Raw genomic sequence first — 22072 nt, forward strand, 5'->3', positions numbered from 1 at the left:
ATCACCCAAGTCTCAATTGGACCGGAACTTGGAATCATGCAAGTTGTATATCATGATGAATGAGAACTTTCAAGTGTTGGAAAATTAAGACTAATTACTTGTTCACATGGATGTGTGAGTCAAGTAAAGGACTAAGGGATCGAGTACACATTCTTGTGCACTGGTCAAGTCCACCACAAAAGATCAATAAGATTATTCGTCATAATTTACTAAAGTTCAGTAAATATGGTTATACTTACAAGCTTAAGTGTAATTCTGAGACATTGGAAAAAGGTCCCAATGTAAGGCAGAGCAAATAAGAAGAATAAAATTAGGCAGAAGGATAGAGGTTTCTCAAATCTGAAAAGATGGGAGAGTACTTTCGTATAAGTTTTTATGATCATCTAATGATTTAGAGACCTTATCACAATTCATCCTCTAAGTGCTTTCTTATAGCTAAGAAGAGGAACTATGAATTATTGAAGTGGTTAAATCAAGAAGATGATTCATACTTCGTTCCAAAAACAATTCTTAGAGTCATACTCCAAGATTGTAACTTGAGTGACATGTCTCAAAGAAGGTTTAAAATACTTGTCAAATGTAAGAGTAAAAGTTTTCTACTCTTGTACATTTGAAATTGGTAAGTTGTGATGTTTTGGACAAAACAAAGACCAAATTAGGCCAATTGTGTGAAGTGTTTGTCTTGGTTAGAATCCACACTATCTCTTGGATGTTTGACAAGGGAGTCTTATAGGTCCAGAGGATAGTGGGAGTCTTAAAGGTCTTGAAAGTCTCAGGAACTAATCAAGAATAGAACCTGAAGTTCTTCACTAGCACACGAATTGAGGTTTATAACCTATCGTGTTGACATATTTTGTGTCCATTCCAGTTAAAGTTGGCTTTGCATATGAGTTGTTAGAGTTCTCAATGTGTTGCACAACAACTTGGAAGCAATGGCAGGCCCTTGAGCTGCCAGGTGGCAAGAAGTTAAGATTAAGTTCAGTACATATGAGTTTGGATTTGTCATTATCCTTGTCTTGTGACTATGGTTTTGACAATTCACATGGATAAGAACACATACACCATTAAATCTAAGTGTCATAAGGTTTCTCTCCGATTCATGAAAATGATGGTGAGGAAACACTTTCACTAAGTAGATTTTAGCTAGATAGCAATTGTGATATTTGCATTCTCAAATTCATTAGTGGAGCGTGTGTGGTTTACCGGCACACTAACCTGGACTTGTGAGAAGTGGCAAAAAGGTCTAACCATTATGATTACGGCATCCCTCTTCATAATTGTTTAGACACACAAGTATGCTATCTAAGGGAAGGTGTATGTTTTTGATAAAGTTTTATCAAAACAATCTAGTATTAGAAATCTGAACTTTAGTAAGGAAGTCAGCTGAATTCTGAGTACATGTCAAAGTTAGTGGGAGCATAAGTGTTATGCTAATAATCATCATGCAAGTGGGAGCATGATAATTATGATAAGTATTGCAAGTTAGCAATGTTAATTATAGAAAACAAAAGGTTTCAATTGGGAAAAGTTGTTTTGCTATAATTAAGGGAGAGGAAATTATACTTCATCTCAAATCTATAAGCTTAGATCATGAGGCTTCAATCATTTAGTCAAGGAAATATATATGAATTTCATGTTGGAATGGCTCAACATAAGGAAATTATGTATATCGGTCCATTATTTGCGTTCTAAAATTCGATTATGATTACGACATCCCTTTTCATAATCTGAATTATGAGAACTTGGCAAATAGAAATGGAAATGTTATAGTAAAAGACTGGTTTAGTCTTTATGTGAGACATCATGAATCGTGTCCCATATGCTTCAGATATAAGATCGATTACATGTGCTATATTCATCCTTTCTAAAATTTTCCAAATGCCTGGGGCATTAAGAAGGGAAAAGGTTTAGAATTGGATATGACTAAAAGGATTAAACAATTATCGAGGACAATCTAAGGTTTACCAAAGATTGGTTACTCAAGGACAGTTGGACGTATAGTGATAATTCTGGAAGGACCATATTGACATAATCTGTAAGGAGGCAACTCTTATTCAAAAGTGATAGTCAAAATGGAATGTGGAAATGTTTCAAAGTTAGAATTTTCAATCTGTTTAAGAGTAGGAAACTTAATGCAAGAAGGATGTTTCTAAGGAGCTGATCTCTTTTGGAATTCTCTATAATGGTTGTTGTCAAGTCTGTCTGACTTTGTGCATAATCATTACGAGAGGATCAATGCATATAAGTTTAAAATCTAACAGATTTGAGTAAATGACATGAATTTGGAATTCTTGTATTTGCAGTAAGGATTTGGGAGTGTGAAAAGAGAATCATTGAAATTATCTTCAATTGATCTAGTTCACAAAGTAAAGATCATAGACAAACATAGTATGCATACTTGGTGTATGACATGACTAGTGTTTAGAAAACATAGTGTACATGCTTGGAGCATGGGACAACTATTGTTTTAAATTCAAGAATATAGTTGATAGCTGAAACAGTATACAATGAATAATGTGTAATCATATGGTGATAAATAAAAGGTGTTTTATTTATGTTCATAGGTTTTGATACCATATTGGATTCAATTATTATTGTGTTTCACTTTGCATGTTTTGACTTCCCGAATAAACTGGGTAATCCTTCCGGAATGACTAAGTTATTCAAACCATCCACATTCGGTCATATGTTGGAAGTAGATATGAAATAAGACTGTCATGGGTTGGCTTGTAAAGGTCTAAGGTGTTGGACAAAGGGCTACAACACTCATGAGTGCTCATAAGTTCTGAGTATTGGATTCAACCCGCGCTCATTGGAATCACTTCATGGATTTTATCACGAGTGATCATGCGACGATAATATCTTATATTCTTCAAACCTAGAGATATGAGTTGTTACTATGAGTTGATAGTACATTGATTGCACGAAAACGCATTTGGTAACTCGGTGCTATAAAACATGTCTTTGTGTATGATTCAACAAGTAGTAGAACAACCCATATGAGTCAAAGTTTATCCATTCCTTTTACCTTCGGGATAAAAGCGATATTTGTGGGCCCCTCGATGATTTGATGATGACAAATGGAAGTGCTCGGCCGGGCCAGGACTGATTTGATTTGTTCAATTAGTCAGTCGTCATAAATCGGAAATCGGGAAATAAAAAATGGACAGAGAGAATGATTATAATCCATGTCTCAGTCCATATGATATTTAGAATGGAGGAATATATGATCCCTTATCTAATGGACGCGTCATTGATTTGTTCAGAGTTCGACAGCAGCTTTAAGAGCTACGATTGCTAGTCGGGTTATGAAGTCGTACTTACAATAATAGTTTTAGACTTATCTAAGTGGGAGACTTTTGGATTAGATGTCTAAGCCCATAACTATTATTGGTATGTACTTGACCCGAGAATAGCATGGTCCATTTGGGTTGCATATCATCATGACAATTTGTTAGGATGGACTTTTGAGAGAAGGTTATTTATGGTTTATTAATATATTATAAGTTATAATATATTAATATGAAATCATATGTTTTAATTAGTATCGATCAAGAATTAATTTGGAAATTAATTTAGTGATAAAAAGAGACTAATTAAATCTATGGGGACTAATTATGAAAATTAGTTATATTTATATGTGTTGGGCTTATGATCCATGTTGGACCAAGTTTATGTATGGATACATAAAGAGTTAGGCCACATGAACCATGGATCATAAAACCCATGGGTATGGATTATGGGTTATACCCATGACCCTTGGAATCCTACATATAAATAGGTTACTCCATAGCCAAAATCACCACTTCTTTTCTTAGAGAAATATAGAGGTGTTTTGGTGCATGGAATTCTCTCTCAAGAGCCACCTTTGTCCTAGGTCTATTGTGATTCCATTTGAGGCATTTCATACTATTGGTGCTAAATTGTAACGCCTGCAGATCCGGGGTAGTCAATTTAGAGGCAATAGGGGTCGAAAACGACTTTTCTACACAAATATTATTTAGAATAAATAATCTTAACCAAGTTGTAGAATATGTCACAAGGTTTCCGTACATATAAAGAACGCTGAAATCCGAGTTATAACGAAGAAGTTATGACCCGTCGAAGTTTCGCGTCGGAACCGGCACGGCGCCGGGAAGCTTAAAATAGTAAATTTATGATAGAGAGAGAGATTTAGCCTTAGCGCTCTAAATGAAAGTCATAGAATATGTTAAACTAAGAACATCGATAAAATGAACGCCCAAATCTGATTTCGTATGAAGAAGTTATGATTTTTCGAAGTTTCGGATTATCGGTGTACAACCCGAAATTCGAATTTTAGATCGATTGATTTTTAGCCAACACAACCTAAACAAGAATCGAAGATCTCATTATTAGTAGCGTAACGATAAAAATACAGACGAAAATGGACATCGGATAAAGAAGTTATGAGATTTTAACGGACCAATCCTGTCCCGGCCTGTTAAAAATATAACTTTAAAAATAACATCAAAATTAGCCGACGGAGTCTAAACGAAAGTTGTAGAGTACGTCTGCACCTACGCGTGGATATAAAGAACGTCCAAAACGGAGTTCGTATGAATGAGTTACAAATTATAATAGCATATTTACGTATTAAAATAAAGTATAAATCATGTGTGTGTGTGTGTGTGTGTATATATATATATATATATATATATATATATATATATATATATATATATATATATATATACATATGTATACATCATTAGAAATGTATCGACGATGCGGTCATTATAAGACTAATGTTGAGTTCTTTCGACATTAGTTTAGTACAAATATCATTAAATCCATTTAAAATAGTATTATACAGGGTGTTTAGTTGTTTATATAACTAAAAGGTCATTAAGTAATTATGGAGGGTAGTTTTTGAAAATTCAATTAGTATAAATAAGAGCCTTGGGCTCTCACATTTCTTGCACCATTCTCTTGATTCAAGAGTCTTTCTCTCCTTATCCCCGGAGCATTTCGGTCCCTCGTGATTCGACTTCTCTTTCTATAGTTTTAGTATAGTAAGGTGAGCGTTGAAGCGCTGCACGAATCTTTCTTAGAATGATTCAGCGACGAAGTTCTGCCCCTGCAGAGCCCGACTCCTAGCTAAAACCCCCTTGAAAGTAAGTTATGCTTACCCTATTTTAAATATAGTTTATATTTAAAATTAGTATTGTTATTATAAATTTATAATAAATATTTGAGCTATTATTATGACTTATATAAGTGTCGTTATAATATCTTTTAACTACTCGCGGTACGGGGAATCTGGTTTAAAGGGCCGCATAGGGTTTTTGGATTTCAGAAGTGCTATACGCCAAAATGGTCCTGCCCTCCGGTGGTTTATGTCTGGCCCCTGTCTGTACATAGTAGTTGGAAAGTATTGTTTAAACGCTTATATAATAATAATAATAATAATAATAATAATAATAATAATAATAATAATAATAATAATAATAATAATAATAATAATAATAATAATAATAAGACTAATAATTAGTCACGGTAATATTAGACTAAAATCTAGTGGTGATAATACTAGGTTTCCTCAAAGGAAATTATTTTAAAGTAAACGAAGCGCTGTCCGAGTACTGAGTCACCACCTTCTCAGGTGAGTGCATAGTCCCTTTCATCTTACACATAGATATGAAGTATTTTAATATAAATTACGTGCTATGTGTGCATATTGCCTGAATACTTGCTGTCTATGCTGAGTGAAAGATTTTATACATGTTTTAAATGATTTAAACTATATATGTATTTTATATCTACGAAAATGTTGGGGTAAAACATGGGTAGATATAATAGATGAAATATGAGTTGGATGATGAGTTGAGAGGTGATATAGACTATAAGGTGTGGGTGAGAGGTGTACGATGTGAGAAGCCTTTTTCCCAAACGATGTCCCCGTCATTCATCAGAGTATGGATGACAACCACGGACTATCCTAGATAGTCCAGTGGAACACTATCAGGCTAGCAACCCGTAGGTGTTGTGAACGATGTGTTCACCCCGTGTACTCTAAACCTTGGTGATCATGCAGACTTGATACCTAGACCCAGGCGATCATGCAGACTTGGTGCCAAAACCTTGGCAACTATGCAGACTTAGTGCCTATTGTATAAATTATGGCGACTATGCAGACTTAGTGCCTAAACCCCAGTGATGATGGACTTCGTGCCGATTCCTTAGGATGATCCTTAGGAATGTATGAACGAGGAATAGTTGATTCTTAGGGTAGATCCTTAAGAATAAAGCAGATAATAGGGATGGGTAATTGGGTTGATTGTTTGATTGTTTGAAAATAATAATTATATTATTGTGGGTTGAAAACCCTATGTACTCACCAGGTTTCCCAACCTGACCCACTCAGTTTATTTATATCACAGGTGTTGATATGAAGTCACATTACACTGAGAGATTTAAAGAGATGTAGATCACTAGTGTAAATAAATGTAAGTTCTGTTTATGCTTATGTTTCTGTATTAACGATGACATCCCAAATGTTTTTAAATGAACAAAATACGTTTCTTCGAAAATGTTTTTTAAACGTATTTATCATGTTTTTCTGGGAACAAATTCCGCAACATTTTATTAAAAGAAGTACTCTGATTTTTATAAAATATAAACAAAAATCGGTCTTTTCTGGCTGTGAAAATGGGGATGTCACAGTTGGTATCAGAGCATTAGTTTAAGCGAACTAGGAAAATGGATTTATTTCTAGACTTAAACTTAGAATGCTAAGTGATGATTGTGAGGAGTGTGTCAAATAGATTTAGGTAATGCACCTGAATAGACACAAGCACTAGCTTATTTTAGGAATGATGCCTAAATTCCTTTTACGTGCTAAATGATGCTATAGTTTGATCGGATCTATGGTCTATTGCCGACCGGATTTGGAAACCTTATGTGTTTAGGATTCTAAACGTACGAATACGATATTAGAACTAGCATATAAACGTTTCGGAGTGATAAGGATGATTTAAATGTCAATCTTAAGTAAAGGTCTAGATTCACCTTATTCGTTGTATAGATCAAGATGGCAAGGACCCGTAGCGGAAACATGAATGCAAATGGGAACCGGAACCAACCCCCGGTGATTGAGCAAATACCGGTTGTGGTAACCGCTGCTAAGCCAATAACAATGGCCGGAGTGCAAGCAATGATCCAGGCGATGTTGGATCGTCAAATGGAGGAAACGAGACGTTTGCTCCAGCAAAATCGATAAGAAGCAACCATACAGATCGAACAGCCCGAGTTGAACGAAGGGCAGATTGAGGAGGGAAACTACAGTGGGACTGTTGGTCAAGCCAACCCACCGATAGTTAGGCAAAACCACCAGGATGGAGGAAATGATGGACGTGGATGCAAATACAAGGATTTCATGGCGTCCAAACCACCGAGTCTATCTGGAAGCCCGACGCCGGTGGAAGTCATGAACTGGATCTCCGAGATGGAGACGATGTTTGAGAGTTGCGAGTGTAGCAACAGGCAAAAGAACGCTCTCGCGGTTCCTTTGTTGAAATCTGGAGTACTAAGCTGGTGGAAGCTAATATCCGATTCGATGCCAAAAGGAGAAGCGAGCAAGATGTCATGGGAGGATTTTCTAGTGCAGTTAAAAATGCAGTACTGCTCTGAGCAGGATCTTCTAGAGATCAACAACGAGTTTCAGAATCTAAAGAAGGGAAAGATGAGTGTCATCGAGTATGCTGCAAGTTTTACAGAGAAAATGATGCTTGTTCCTTATCTAGTTCCAACTGAGCTCTCCAAGGTCAATAAGTTTGCCCATGGATTACCAGCGGACTTTGGACCAATGGTCAAGCAAGCAACCACTTTGAAAGGAGCCATCTGGGCAGCCAGGAATGTTGAGACCCAGATTAGGGAAAAAGGTCTAGAGAGAGCTGAAGTTGGCGAGAAAAGGAAACATGAAGGATCATTAAAATCCAACAAGGAAAAGAAATTCTCAAAGATTGAAGAAGGAGGAGGAGGTGAAACTAAGTGGTGCGAGAAGTGTAAAAAGAAGCACTTCGGGAAATGTAGCGAGGAGGTGACTTGCTACAAATGTGGGAAGACAAGGCATTACGCCAGGAAGTGTGCGTCCAACAAGAAGGTGTGATATGGATGTAACAAGGAAGGGCATATTTCCAGGGACTGCCCGGGGAAAAATAAGGCAGCAAGACTAGAAACGCCACCGAGGCCAAGGGGATTCCACATGATGCTCGACGAAGCAGAAAACCGTGAAAGGAAGCAATGATGAGGACTTCATATCCGAAGATCAAGTTATGCAGTAGCCATAGTGTCGTATGATGTAGCCTATTAAAGGCATAGTCTAGGGTGAACTTGGACACCTATGTAATAGTTTCAAGAAATAATAAAACCTTCATTTTGTTATCTGATGTGTTAAAATGTTATGTGATTTTCTTGTATGGTGACTTGGGAAACTGCGGGACAATACTTGGGACGAGTATGAGTAGGTGTGAATGGTAATAGAGGCCTATACTACCGGAAGCACAGGACTCACACTTGGATCAGGGAAAGTCACAAGGTTACCAAGAAGCTAGTAACTGATTCTATTTTTTTTTCAAGTATGTCATTACCATCATTTCGATAATGACTAAAAAGATTGTTAATTTCCGACCCTAGTGGTCGTACCGAATTGAGTCTGACTACGATGAGTATGTTGCGTGGTTCAGGGAACCAAGTTCGATGTAGCGTCCGACTTAAACCAAACAATTGAAATCAAAGCGATCAATAGAAGTATCGCGTTCGTTGTTAAAGAAGTTGGTAGCCAGAAACGCTACATGTTAAAGTGTGATTATATCACATTAGAACATGAAGGAAGGAATAGTCTATTTTAGAATGTAACTCTAAGAGACCTAAGTCTAAACGTGCATCACATGATGATAGGTCATAATTTGAAGTCTAGCGTGAGGTAGAGAGCAGGTGCACGATCGAGTACTGCTTACAGTCAATGAGTCTAAGAGATAGACTTGAAGGAATATAGAAGTTATAATTATTACCTAGGATGAAGAGATGACGTATGGAATCATTATACGAGCCCAGTTTCGTTGATGATTCTGAGACGTAATCATCCTAAGGGGGAGATTGTAACGCCCGCAGATCCGGGCTAGTCAATTTAGAGGTAATAGGGGTCGAAAACGACTTTTCTACAAAAAGATTATTTAGAATAAATAATCTTAACCAAGCTGTAGAGTATGTCACAAGGTTTCCGTACATATAAAGAACGCCGAAATCCGAGTTATAACGAAGAAGTAATGACCCGTCGAAGTTTCGCGTCGGAACCGGCACGGCGCCGGGAAGCGTAAAATAGTAAATTTATGATAGAGAGAGAGAGATTTAGCCTAGCGCTCTAAACGAAAGTCGTAGAATATGTTAAACTAAGAACATTAATAAAAAGAACGCCCAAATCTGACTTCGTATGAAGAAGTTATGATTTTTCGAAGTTTCGGATTAGTAGTGTACAACCCGAAATTCGAATTTTAGATCGATTGATTTTTAGCCGACACAACCTAAACAAGAATCGAAGATCTCGTTATTAGTAGCGTAACGATAAAAATACAGACGAAAATGGACATCGGATAAAGAAGTTATGAGATTTTAACGGACCAATCTAGTCCCGGCCTGTTAAAAATATAACTTTAAAAATAACTTCAAAATTAGCCGACGGAGTCTAAACGAAAGTTGTAGAGTACGTCTCCACCTACGCGTGGATATAAAAAACATCCAAAACGGAGTTCATATGAATGAGTTACAAATTATAATAGCATATTTACGTATTAAAATAAAGTATAAATCATGTATACGTACATATATATACATATGTATACGGTCATTATAAGACTAATGTTGAGTTCTTTCGACATTAGTTTAGTACAAATATCATTAAATCCATTTAAAATAGTATTATAGAGGGGTGTTTAGTTGTTTATATAACTAAAAGGTCATTAAGTAATTATGGAGGGTAGTTTTTGAAAATTCAATTAGTATAAATAAGAGCCTTGGGCTCTCACATTTCTTGCACCATTCTCTTGATTCAAGAGTCTTTCTCTCCTTATCCCCCGAGCATTTCGGTCCCTCGTGATTCTACTTCTCTTTCTGTAGTTTTAGTATAGTAAGGTGAGCGCTGAAGCGCTGCACGAATCTTTCTTAGAAAGATTCAGCGACGAAGTGTTGGGTTTTGAGCAATCTAACACTTCCTAAGTGTGCATGCAACCCTAATAAACCTTGGATCTATGTTTGTCTAAATACATGCAAAATAATAATTTTCCAAGGTTTATAACCTATCTAACATGGCATGGGGAACATTTCAACATAAAAGAGTAAGAAGCGATTACATACCTTTTGGTGAGTTTGGTTCTAAGGAGTTTGAGGGCCAAGCACCAATAGTGTGAATGCCTCAAATGGAATCACAAACACCACAAACTCTTGGAAAAACTTTGAGAGAGTATACACCTTGTATAAAATCGGCCACACACATGCACACACACACTAGTTCACTAGTTTTCTCTTAGGCTCCATTTCATGCTCCATAAGCATGCTTATATAGTGTGCATGGTTAGGGTGAAACCCTAATAACCCATGTCATTTCCTTTTCCAAAGATCCATGGGTTAAAAGCTCCATGGATCATCCATGGACTTCCACATAAGCCTAGCCCATTAACAAATGAGTATTAGCCCACACTATATAAAACAAATAGCCCATAATTTAATTAGTATTTCTTTTAATCTCTAAATTAATTCATAATTAATTTAAGACTAAAACTAATTAAATAACGTAACTTCATATTAATATATTATAACTCATAATATATTAATAAACATATGTGTATAACTCTCATATAATTATCCATAGTAGTTTGGATGAGATGCAACCCAAATGGACCATGCCGGTCGGGTCAAGTATATACCAAATAAGTTATGGACTTAGACACCTTATCCAATAGACTCCCACATGGATAAGTCTAATAACTATATTTGCCTATAACTTCAGGAACCAACCAACAATCGTAGCTCTCGAAAACTCCCTCGAACAATGAAGACTCTGTCGAACTATGAAGCGCCATTTTAGATAAGTGATCACATAATCCTCTGCTCTCATGATATCAGCCGGACAAACACATGGAACTATGTCTTGCTTATTGTCTAGCAGTTGTTTCTCGATTTTCCGATTTGTTTGACGAAGAACTTCACTGAACACATCGGTTTAGTTCTGACCAGGCCTGGTACATCGGTCAACACAAAATCATCGAGGGGCCTAGATATCGCTTCTATTTCTAGAAGGAACAGATAAACTTCGACTGATATGCTTGTTCTACTACTTATTGAATTGTACACAAAGGCACGTTTTATAACATCAAGTTACTGATGCGTTTACGTGCAATCAATGCACAACCAACTCATAGGTAACAACTCATATCTCTTGGTTTAAAGATTTATATGATGTTATCGTCTCACGATCACTCGAGATAAATTCCATGAAGTGATACAAGTGAGCGTGGGTTTATACCAATACTCATAACTTATGAGTACTCATAAATGTTGCAGCAACCATTGCCATGTCTAAACACCTTTAAGGCATCTACAAACCCAATTCATGACAATCTTGATTCATACCTACTTCCGACGTATGATCGATTGTGGAGGTTTGAATAAATTAATTATTCTGGAAGTCAAAACATGCAAAACTGAAACAATAGTAAATAATTGACAATGATAGTAACACTTTACTCATAAATAAATCACAAATTTTATTCATCATCAAACGTCGATTACATTTTACAAGTTTCAGGAAAACTATCTAATCTGTAAAACTAATATCGTCCCTCAGCCCGATGCGTCTCGCATGCTGAAAATGCTTAACCCTCGTCAGTCCCTTCGTAAGGGGATCTGCAGGATTCTCATCCGACGATATCCTCCTTGTCACAAGGAGTCCTTCTTCAATCTTGTGTCTTATGAAGTGATATTTTATGTCAATGTGTCGGGATCTGCCATGATCTCTTGGTTCCTTCGCTAAGGTAACCGCACTAATTTTGTCACATAAAATCTCTATAGGTTCCTTAATAGCTGGTACAACTCCAAGGTCTCCGATGAAGTTCTTTAGCCATATCGCCTCCTTCGCTGCTTCACTCGCTGCTATATACTCTGATTCACAAGTCGAATCAGTCATCGTCTCCTGCTTGGAACTCTTCCAAGAAATTGCCCCGCCATTTAAGGTAAAGATCCAGCCCGACTGAGAGCGGAAATTATCCCTATCAGTCTGAAAACCAGCATCACTATACCCTAATATTCTCAAGTCATCACTGCCACCAAGGGTAAGGATCCAATCCTTAGTCCTCCGCAGGTACTTGAGAATGTTCTTTACCGCGGTCCAATGAGCCTTGCCAGGGTTCCCCTGATACCTGCTGACCATGCTCAAAGAAAATGCCACATCAGGACGGGTACAAGTCATAGCATACATGATCGAGCCAACTACGGAAGCATATGGTAATTAGCTCATCTCAACTATCTCTGCCTCTGTACTCAGACTCTGAGTCTTACTCAGTTTGGTATTGCTTTGGATCGGCAAATCTCCTTTCTTGGAATTCTCCATGTTGAACCTTTTCAACACCTTATCCAAGTAGATACTCTGACTAAGTCCAATTAGTCTTCTACTCCTTTCTCTTAATATCCTTATCCATAGGATATAGGTAGCCTCCCCTAGGTCCTTCATAGCAAAGCACTTCCCAAGCCAGGACTTAACCTCCTACAAGGTTGGGATGTCATTTCCTATGAGTAGTATGTCATCCACATACAGTACCAAGAAGCTAACTATACTCCTACTAGCTCTGACATACACGCAAGACTCATCTTCGCTTCTCAAGAAGCCAAACTCTTTTACCTTCTCATCAAAACAAAGATTCCAGCTACGAGATGCTTGTTTTAATCCATAAATGGATTTCTCAAGCTTGCATACTCTATTAGGGTACTCTGCATTGACAAAACCCTCTGGCTGATTCATGTACACATCCTCAGCCAACTTTCCATTAAGGAAAGCGGTTTTGACATCCATTTGCCACATTTCATAATCATGAAATGCTGCAATGGCTAACATAACCCTAATAGACTTAATCTTTGCTACCGGCGAAAAGGTTTCATCATAATCAACACCTTGAGTTTGATTAAAACCCTTCACAACCAGTCGAGCCTTATAAGTATGCACTCTTCCTCCCATGTTTGTCTTCTTCTTGAAGATCCATTTGCACCCGACTGTTTTACGGCCTGGTACATTGTCAACCAAGTTCCAAACTTGATTGTCATACATGGACTGTATCTCGCTGTCCATAGCCTTTTTCCATTTAGCAGACTCCGGGCCTGCCATGGCTTCCTTAACACTGCTAGGTTCATCCAAATTTACTAGTGTACTATCACTAATAAACGTATCACCTTCCGTAGTAATATGAAAACCATAATAAAACGAAGGTGTGTTCCTAACCCGTGTGGAAAGCCTCGGAGGTACAGACTCGTTAGTTGGATCAATAGGAGTTTCCTCCTCAGGTTGATTGCTAGTCTCTGAGGTTCCTTCACCAATTGATTCTTGAATTTCTTCAAGATCAATCTGCCTCCCACTGTCTCCTTGGCTTATAAATTCTTTCTCGCGAAAGATCCCTCTTCGTGCTACAAAGACCACATTCTCACTGGGTCTGTAGAAGAGGTAACCGAAGGATTTCTGTGGGTAGCCGATGAAAATACACCTTTCACTTCGGGGTTTAAGCTTATCATGAGTTTCGCGCCTCACGAAGACTTCGCAACCCCAAATTTTGATGTGGTCCAAATTGGGAACCTTCCCAGTCCACATCTCATGAGGTGTTTTGGTAAGCTTCTTTGTAGGGACTAGATTAAGGATATGGGCGGCAGTCTCTAAGGCATACCCCCAAAAAGAGATTGGTAACGAAACTCGACACATCATAGAGCGAACCATGTCCAACAAGGTTCGATTACGCCTCTCAGCTACACCATTCAGCTGTGGTGTCCTGGGAGGAGTCAATTGTGAGACAATCCCACACTCCTTAAGGTAGTCAAGGAACTCGGTACTAAGATACTCACCACCTCGATCGGATCGAAGCATCTTAATGTTCCTGCCCAATTGATTTTCTACTTCCTGCTTGAATTCCTTAAACCTTTCAAAGGTTTCGGACTTGTTTTTGATTAAGTAGACATACCCATATCTACTAAAATCATCAATAAAAGTCACATAATACCGATTAGCATCCCTTGTGGCGGTTTTGAATGGCCCACATACATCAGTATGCATTAGGTCCAACAAACCTTCACCCCTCTCACAAGTTCCAGTGAAGGGTGATTTTGTTATTTTTCCAAGTAGACAAGATTCACAACTATCATCTGATTTGAGGTCAAATGATTCCAAGACTCCACTCTTTTGGAGTTGGCCTATGCGTTTCTTGTTTACATGTCCAAGACGACAATGCCACAATGATGCTTTATCTAGGCTAGTAGAAGAATCAATATACAACACATTATTTCCTAAGTTGTCCACAATCGACACAGTTTCATACACACCATCACAAGGTAATGCTTTAAAATAAAACACATTATTAAAGAAAGCATTAATACCACCACATTCATTATCAAACGAAAAGGTAAAACCTTGTTTGTACAAAGCATGAAAAGAAATAATATTCCTCGCCATTTCAGACGAGTACACACATTTATTCAAATCTAATTGTAACCCGTTATTAAGCAACAAAGTATAAACTCCAATCTTGGAAATAGGTGAAGCCTTCCTATTCCCCATGATTAAGTTTATCTTCCAGTGCTCCACATCCTCACTTCTTCTTAGGCCCTGCAAATCAGAACATATGTGAATACCACATCCTGTATCAAGCACCCAAGAGTTAGAATATGTTGAGTAATTAGACAATATAGTGTAAATACCTGCATAGGTAGGTTTCACTTTCCCATCCTTTAGATCCTGCAAGTACTTAGGGAAGTTTCGCTTCCAGTGTGCCTTTTCATGGCAATAAAAGCATTCAGCATCCTTGGGAATTGCAGAAGGAGTAACAGAACCGTTCTTAGTCTTTGATGAGGAGCCTTCAAGAGACTTTCCCTTGGTACCCTTCGAAGGGTGCTTCCTCTTTTTCCCTTTGCCTTGCCCAATAGCTAAAACAGGGGTAGAAGTTGGAGTAGGAGTAGTAGAGGTAACAACCGCTTTACCCTTAAGACCGGTTTCAACGGTCTTCAAGAGTCCTTGAAGCTTGCTGAGGGTAACTTCCTCCTTGTTCATATGATATGTCATTCGAAAATGATCATAACAAGAAGGCAAGGAGTGCAAAATGATGTCTATTGCCAACTCCTCGGGGATGTTAACATTCAGCTTCAGCAAACGGTCCACATACCTTTGCATCTTTTGCATGTGGCCCGTGACGGATTCACCATCCTTCATGCGGGTAGTTATTATGGAGGAGATTATTTCATACCGCTCCTGACGAGCACTCTGATGGTACCTTTCCATCAGGTCTTGGTGCATCTCAAAAGGGTAGAAATCTTCATACGACTTTTGGAGCTCGGCTGTCATCGTGGCCATCATGATACATGCCACCTTAGTAGCATCTCTCTCATGAGTCCTGAATTCAGCGATCTCCTCAGGAGTAGCAGTAGACTCATCAAGTTCTTTTAACTCCTTATCGATGACATATTCCTTGTCCTCGTAACGAGTAAGCATCCTGATGTTCCTAATCCAATCCATGAAGTTGGAACCATCAAAGATGACCCTCCCACAAAGATTCATGAGAGAGAAAGAACCAGTTGGGTTAGAGTCTGAAGCATTAGTGTTGGAAGACATCTGAAAGAAGAAAGTAAGTTTAGATTAGATATTTAGGATCCTTAATAAGACACCCAAATGTAATATTAAGGCTAGGATCCAATCACAATATATTACACTTAGAAGAGGGATGTCGTAATCTAAGTAATAATATATTTGAAAGGTAGGTGAATGACGATTCACCAATTTCCACCATGAAAACGAAATGATTTATTAGGTTTAATTGGATTTGAAATTCCTAGATTCTTTTGAGATTCATTGAACTTTTCAATGGCATGTTTCAATCTCGATTGTGCCCTTCAAGTTTTGTGACTGGGATGCCGAGGATCACAAAACAAGGTGTGAATAACCATGCTAATTCACTTGGTACTCTTAATATTATCACCTAATCAATGTGCCGGTTAACCACACACGCTCCATTGATCTATGACAAACATTAAGTCACCCTTCGTGATCCTTAGTAGTCCTAGTTAGTGTGCCGGTTAACCACACACGCTCCACCAACGACTTGGTAAGGTACAAAGTGTGAATTCCATGGACTAGCACCATGTTCACATTTTTCCTAAGGTAACTAAGATTGGGAATTAAAAGAGTTTAGTTATTTTATAATATTCATTATACTTTTAATGAGGATTTAAAGTCATTGTTCTACCCGTTCGGCTAACGACCCTCCACCGATCAAGCAAGCGGTGGGTGAGAGTATACACCCATTAAGTCACCATTTTATAGGCAACAACCTTATACCCACCTTATACACCGGCTTCGTGAATGAGGCCTACTAACGGTAAAACGACTTATTCTTATACATATATATAATAATTAACCATTAATGTTATAAATAGTATAAGGGTTGAATTTTAACTATTAAAACTCTAAGGTTTGGAATTAAAGTTTATTAAAGTGTGTGAAACTTTACAAATTCCAAAACTTGAGGGCAAGTTTTGTAACTTTGCAAAACTCTTCATTTCATAACTTATGAATTAAAGGTTCATAAAAATGAAGACTCTTCATTTTCATGTAACTTATGTGTTTTAAGTGTGTGTTAAATGAAAGTGACATTTGGTAATCCATAACTTGAGGACAAATTATGGACTCCATTAAAACACATAAATGATAAAGAATTAATCCTAAACAATTCAGCAAATAATTCCTATCATTTTCTAAATTCATAAGAACATGAACATGATCATCAAAAATTCAAGAATTATATGAACACATAAAATCATGGAATTTTGATATATGCTATTGCAAATGGATTAGAACAACCATTACACCAACTAAAATAAGTTTTATAACACCAAAACAGTTTAGGGTAATGTTTCTAGTCCATTTCCAGCAGCAAAAGTCGAGAATCTGCACTCTTTCGATCCTACTCGTCGAGTGCATGAACTTACTCGCCGAGTAGGTTGAAGTTTGCCTTGGACTCGTCGAGTCCCCCCAATGGACTCGGCGAGTCCACCATGCTGACAGCAACGATTTCGACTTTTTTTCACTATTTTGCATCAAGTATCAAACAAGCAAGCCTAGGCTCTGATACCACTGTTGGGTTTTGAGCAATCTAACACTTCCTAAGTGTGCATGCAACCCTAATAAACCTTGGATCTATGTTTGTCTAAATACATGCAAAATAATAATTTTCCAAGGTTTATAACCTATCTAACATGGCATGGGGAACATTTCAACATAAAAGAGTTAGAAGAGATTACATACCTTTTGGTGAGTTTGGTTCTAAGGAGTTTGAGGGCCAAGCACCAATAGTGTGAATGCCTCAAATGGAATCACAAACACCACAAACTCTTGGAAAAACTTTGAGAGAGTATACACCTTGTATAAAATCGGCCACACACATGCACACACACACTAGTTCACTAGTTTTATCTTAGGCTCCATTTCATGCTCCATAAGCATGCTTATATAGTGTGCATGGTTAGGGTGAAACCCTAATAACCCATGTCTTTTCCTTTTCCAAGGATCCATGGGTTAAAAGCTCCATGGATCATCCATGGACTTCCACATAAGCCTAGCCCATTAACAAATGAGTATTAGCCCACACTATATAAAACAAATAGCCCATAATTTAATTAGTATTCCTTTTAATCTCTAAATTAATTCATAATTAATTTAAGACTAAAACTAATTAAATAACGTAACTTCATATTAATATATTATAACTCATAATATATTAATAAACATATGTGTATAACTCTCATAAAATTATCCATAATAGTTTGGATGAGATGCAACCCAAATGGACCATGCCGGTCGGGTCAAGTATATACCAAATAAGTTATGGATTTAGACACCTTATCCAACACGAAGTTCTGCCCCTGCAGAGCCCGACTCCTAGCTAAAACCCCCTTGAAAGTAAGTTATGCTTACCCTATTTTAAATATAGTTTATATTTAAAATTAGTATTGTTATTATAAATTTATAATAAATATTTGAGCTATTATTATGACTTATATAAGTGTCGTTATAATATCTTTTAACTACTCGCGGTACGGGGAATCTGGTTTAAAAGGGCGCATAGGGTTGTTGGATTTCAGAAATGCTATACGCCAAAATGGTCCTGCCCTCCGGTGTTTTATGTCTGGCCCCTGTCTGTACATAGTAGTTGGAAAGTATTGTTTAAACGCTTATATAATAATAATAATAATAATAATAATAATAATAATAATAATAATAAGACTAATAATTAGTCACGGTAATATTAGACTAAAATCTAGTGGTGATAATACTAGGTTTCGTCAAAGGAAATTCTTTTAAAGTAAACGAAGCGTTGTCCGAGTACTGAGTCACCACGTTCTCAGGTGAGTGCATAGTCCCTTTCATCTTACACATAGATATGAAGTATTTTAATATAAATTACGTGCTATGTGTGCATATTGTCTGAATACTTGCTGTCTATGCTGAGTGAAAGATTTTATACATGTTTTAAATGATTTAAACTATATATGTATTTTATATCTACGAAAATGTTGGGGTAAAATATGGGTAGATATAATAGATGAAATATGAGTTGGATGATGAGTTGAGAGGTGATATAGACTATAAGGTGTGGGTGAGAGGTGTACGATGTGACAAGCCTTTTTCCCAAACGATGTCCCCGTCATTCAGCAGTGTATGGATGACAACCACGGACTATCCTAGATAGTCCAGTGGAACACTATCAGGCTCGCAACCTGTAGGTGTTGTGAACGATGTGTTCACCTAGTGTACTCTAAACCTTGGTGATCATGCAGACTTGATGCCAAAACCTTGGCGACTATGCAGACTTAGTGCCTATTGTATAAATTTTGGCGACTATGCAGACTTAGTGCCTAAACCCCGGTGACGATGGACTTCGTGCCGATTCCTTAGGATGATCCTTAGGAATGTATGAACGAGGAATACATGATTCTTAGGGTAGATCCTTAAGAATAAAGTAGATAATAGGGATGGGTAATTGGGTTGACTGTTTGATTGTTTGAAAATAATAATTATATTATTATGGGTTGAAAACCCTATGTACTCACCAGGTTTCCCAACCTTACCCACTAAGTTTATTTATATCACAGGTGTTGATATGAAGTCACATTACATTGAGAGATTTAAAGAGATGTAGATCACTAGTGTAAATAAATGTAAGTTCTGTTTATGCTTATGTTTCTGTATTAACGATGACATCCCAAATGTTTTAAAATGCACAAAATACGTTTCTTCGAAAATGTTTTTAAAACGTATTTATCATGTTTTTCTGGGAACAAATTCCGCAACATTTTTATTAAAAGAAGTACTCTGATTTTTATAAAACATAAACAAAAATCGGTCTTTTCTGGCCGTGAAAATGGGGATGTCACATAAGCTCTTAAGGACAAATACATCAAGACTTCAAGCAACATAAAAGGTATGTTTCCCTAACTAGTATATTATATGGTTTATGTCAAACACATGCTAATTATAGGTTTAATGCCTTTGAAATCATTTGCATGTATAATTAGTGAAAACATAGATCCAAGGTATTTAGGGTTGTATGTGCACCATAGGATGTTGTATTATACCAAAACCCAACAGTGGTATCAGAGCCATGAGTTGTTTTCTACTATATTTGATGCAAATGTATTTTTTTTCAAGTTGATGAGAAAAAAAAAAGAACATGAAGTTTGTCAAATTTTATGATAATTACTTAATTTTATGAAAAACTAATTATTTGTAAAATTTGAGTCACTTTACTACAAGAGTTCAATTAGGTCAATTTATTGAAAGATAGAATGATATGATTATTTTATTTGTTTTAAAAGTTTGATCTAAGTGGTTTTAAGGAGTTCCAAATTTTGTCATAAAATTTTGGAACTCAAAGGTTTTTTTTAAAGTTATGATCTTAAGAGTTTTGAAACTTCCAAAAGTTATGGATGTGAAATGTCTCATTTATTAACTCTTTAGGTTATGAAGTCCAAAAGTCTTCAAAGGATAATTGTCAAAGTTTCAAGATTTGTATTAGTTTATATGATTATCTAATTTCTTGAAAATTGTTGATGTGAATTATCTTTACTTATGAGTTTAATCTAGATCATAGAAAAATTATTTGATTATTGTGTTAATTGGAATATTTGATCTTAATGGTTTTTATGAACTCCATAATTTGTCCTCAAGTTATGGAAAGTGAATAGTTATTCTTTTTAAAGTGTCATTAAGTCTCATAGGTTATGAAAATAGAAGAGTCTCTATTTTTAATGTCATCATTAAATGATTTAATGTTTTCCATAACTTGTCCTCAAGTTATGGAGCTTGAATATTTTTTCATTAAAACTTAATTAAACTCATAAGTTATGAAAAAGCCAAGAGTTTTGAAAGGTTTCAAAACTTGTCCTCAAGTTTTGGAATTTGTAAAGTTACCCCCCATGTATACTTTAATTCCAAACTAGACCTTAGAATTTTAAAAGTTAAAATTCAACCCTTATACTTTAAAATATTATAAGTTAATAATATTTATATATATGTATAAGAGTAAAGTCAGTCTTACCGCTAGTACGCCTCATTCACGAAGCCGGTCTATAAGGTGGGTATAAGGTTGTTGCCTATAAAATGGAAACTTAATGGGTGTCCACTCTCACCCACCGCTTGCTTGACTGGTGGAGGGTCGTTAGCCGAACGGGTTTGACTGGACTATAATTCTCCCTTCATTTAAAGTATTAATGATAAATACTAAGTAACTAAACTCTTAATAATTCCCAATCTTAGTTACTTAGGAAAATGTGAATAAGGTGCTAATCCATGAAATTACACTTTACACTTTGTCTAAGTCGTTAGTGGAGCGTGTGTGGTTAACCGGCACACTAACTTGGACTTAACAAGGTAGGTAAAGGGTGACTTAATATTTATCATAGTATCGATGGAGCATGTGTGGTTAACCGGCACATCAATTGAGGGGTAATTTATTAAGGGTACCAAGTAATTTGCATGGTTACTTCACACCTTGTTTTGTGATCCTCGGCATCCCAGTCACAAAACCTGAAGGGCACACTCGAGATTGAAACATGCCTTTGAACAGTTCAATGAATCTCAAAGATCTAGGAGTTTCAAATCCAATTAAAACCTAATAATACATTTCGTTTATCGTGGTGGAAATTGGTGAATCGTCATTCACCTACCTTCAAATATTTTATAGCTTGGATTACGGCATACCTCTTCTAAGTTATAAAATAGTTTGTTGGGTCCTAGCCTTAATATTTCATATTCGGTGTCATATTAAGGACTTTAAATCAACTATCTTGAGTATCTCCCAAAAAGATGTCTGGTTTAGACATTTATGATCTCCCCAAATCTCTTGAAACTAGCTTTCCTAAATGAAGATGTTGTCCCTTGGAAATCATATTTCTTTCACCTGCTCCAATTATTCTCCCTAACCCACAAGTTCTTGAGAAGTTTAAGGTCACTTAAGCCCTATTGGCAAGTAAAGGTCTATGTGTGATCACATCTTGGAGATGTAGTCACATATTGACAAACCGAGAGAGTTGGGTGTCAAAGTCTTGAGAAAGTTGGTGGTTCAACTTCTTTCTAAGTCACATAGTGAGTTCCTTTGGGACACCTATGAAACAGACTATGACAAGACCCTTAATGATCTTATATGTTTGCTAAGATCAACTTCCTGAAAACTTGATGGACATTGACAATAGTGACACAGGAAATCCAGAAAAGCATTCTCTTCCCAATGGAAAGGGATCGACCATAGTCAACTCGGTT

The sequence above is a fragment of the Lactuca saligna genome, chromosome 1, assembly GCF_052625555.1.
Source record: "Lactuca saligna cultivar CGN05327 chromosome 1, ASM5262555v1, whole genome shotgun sequence".
In the NCBI taxonomy this organism is placed as follows: domain Eukaryota; kingdom Viridiplantae; phylum Streptophyta; class Magnoliopsida; order Asterales; family Asteraceae; genus Lactuca; species Lactuca saligna.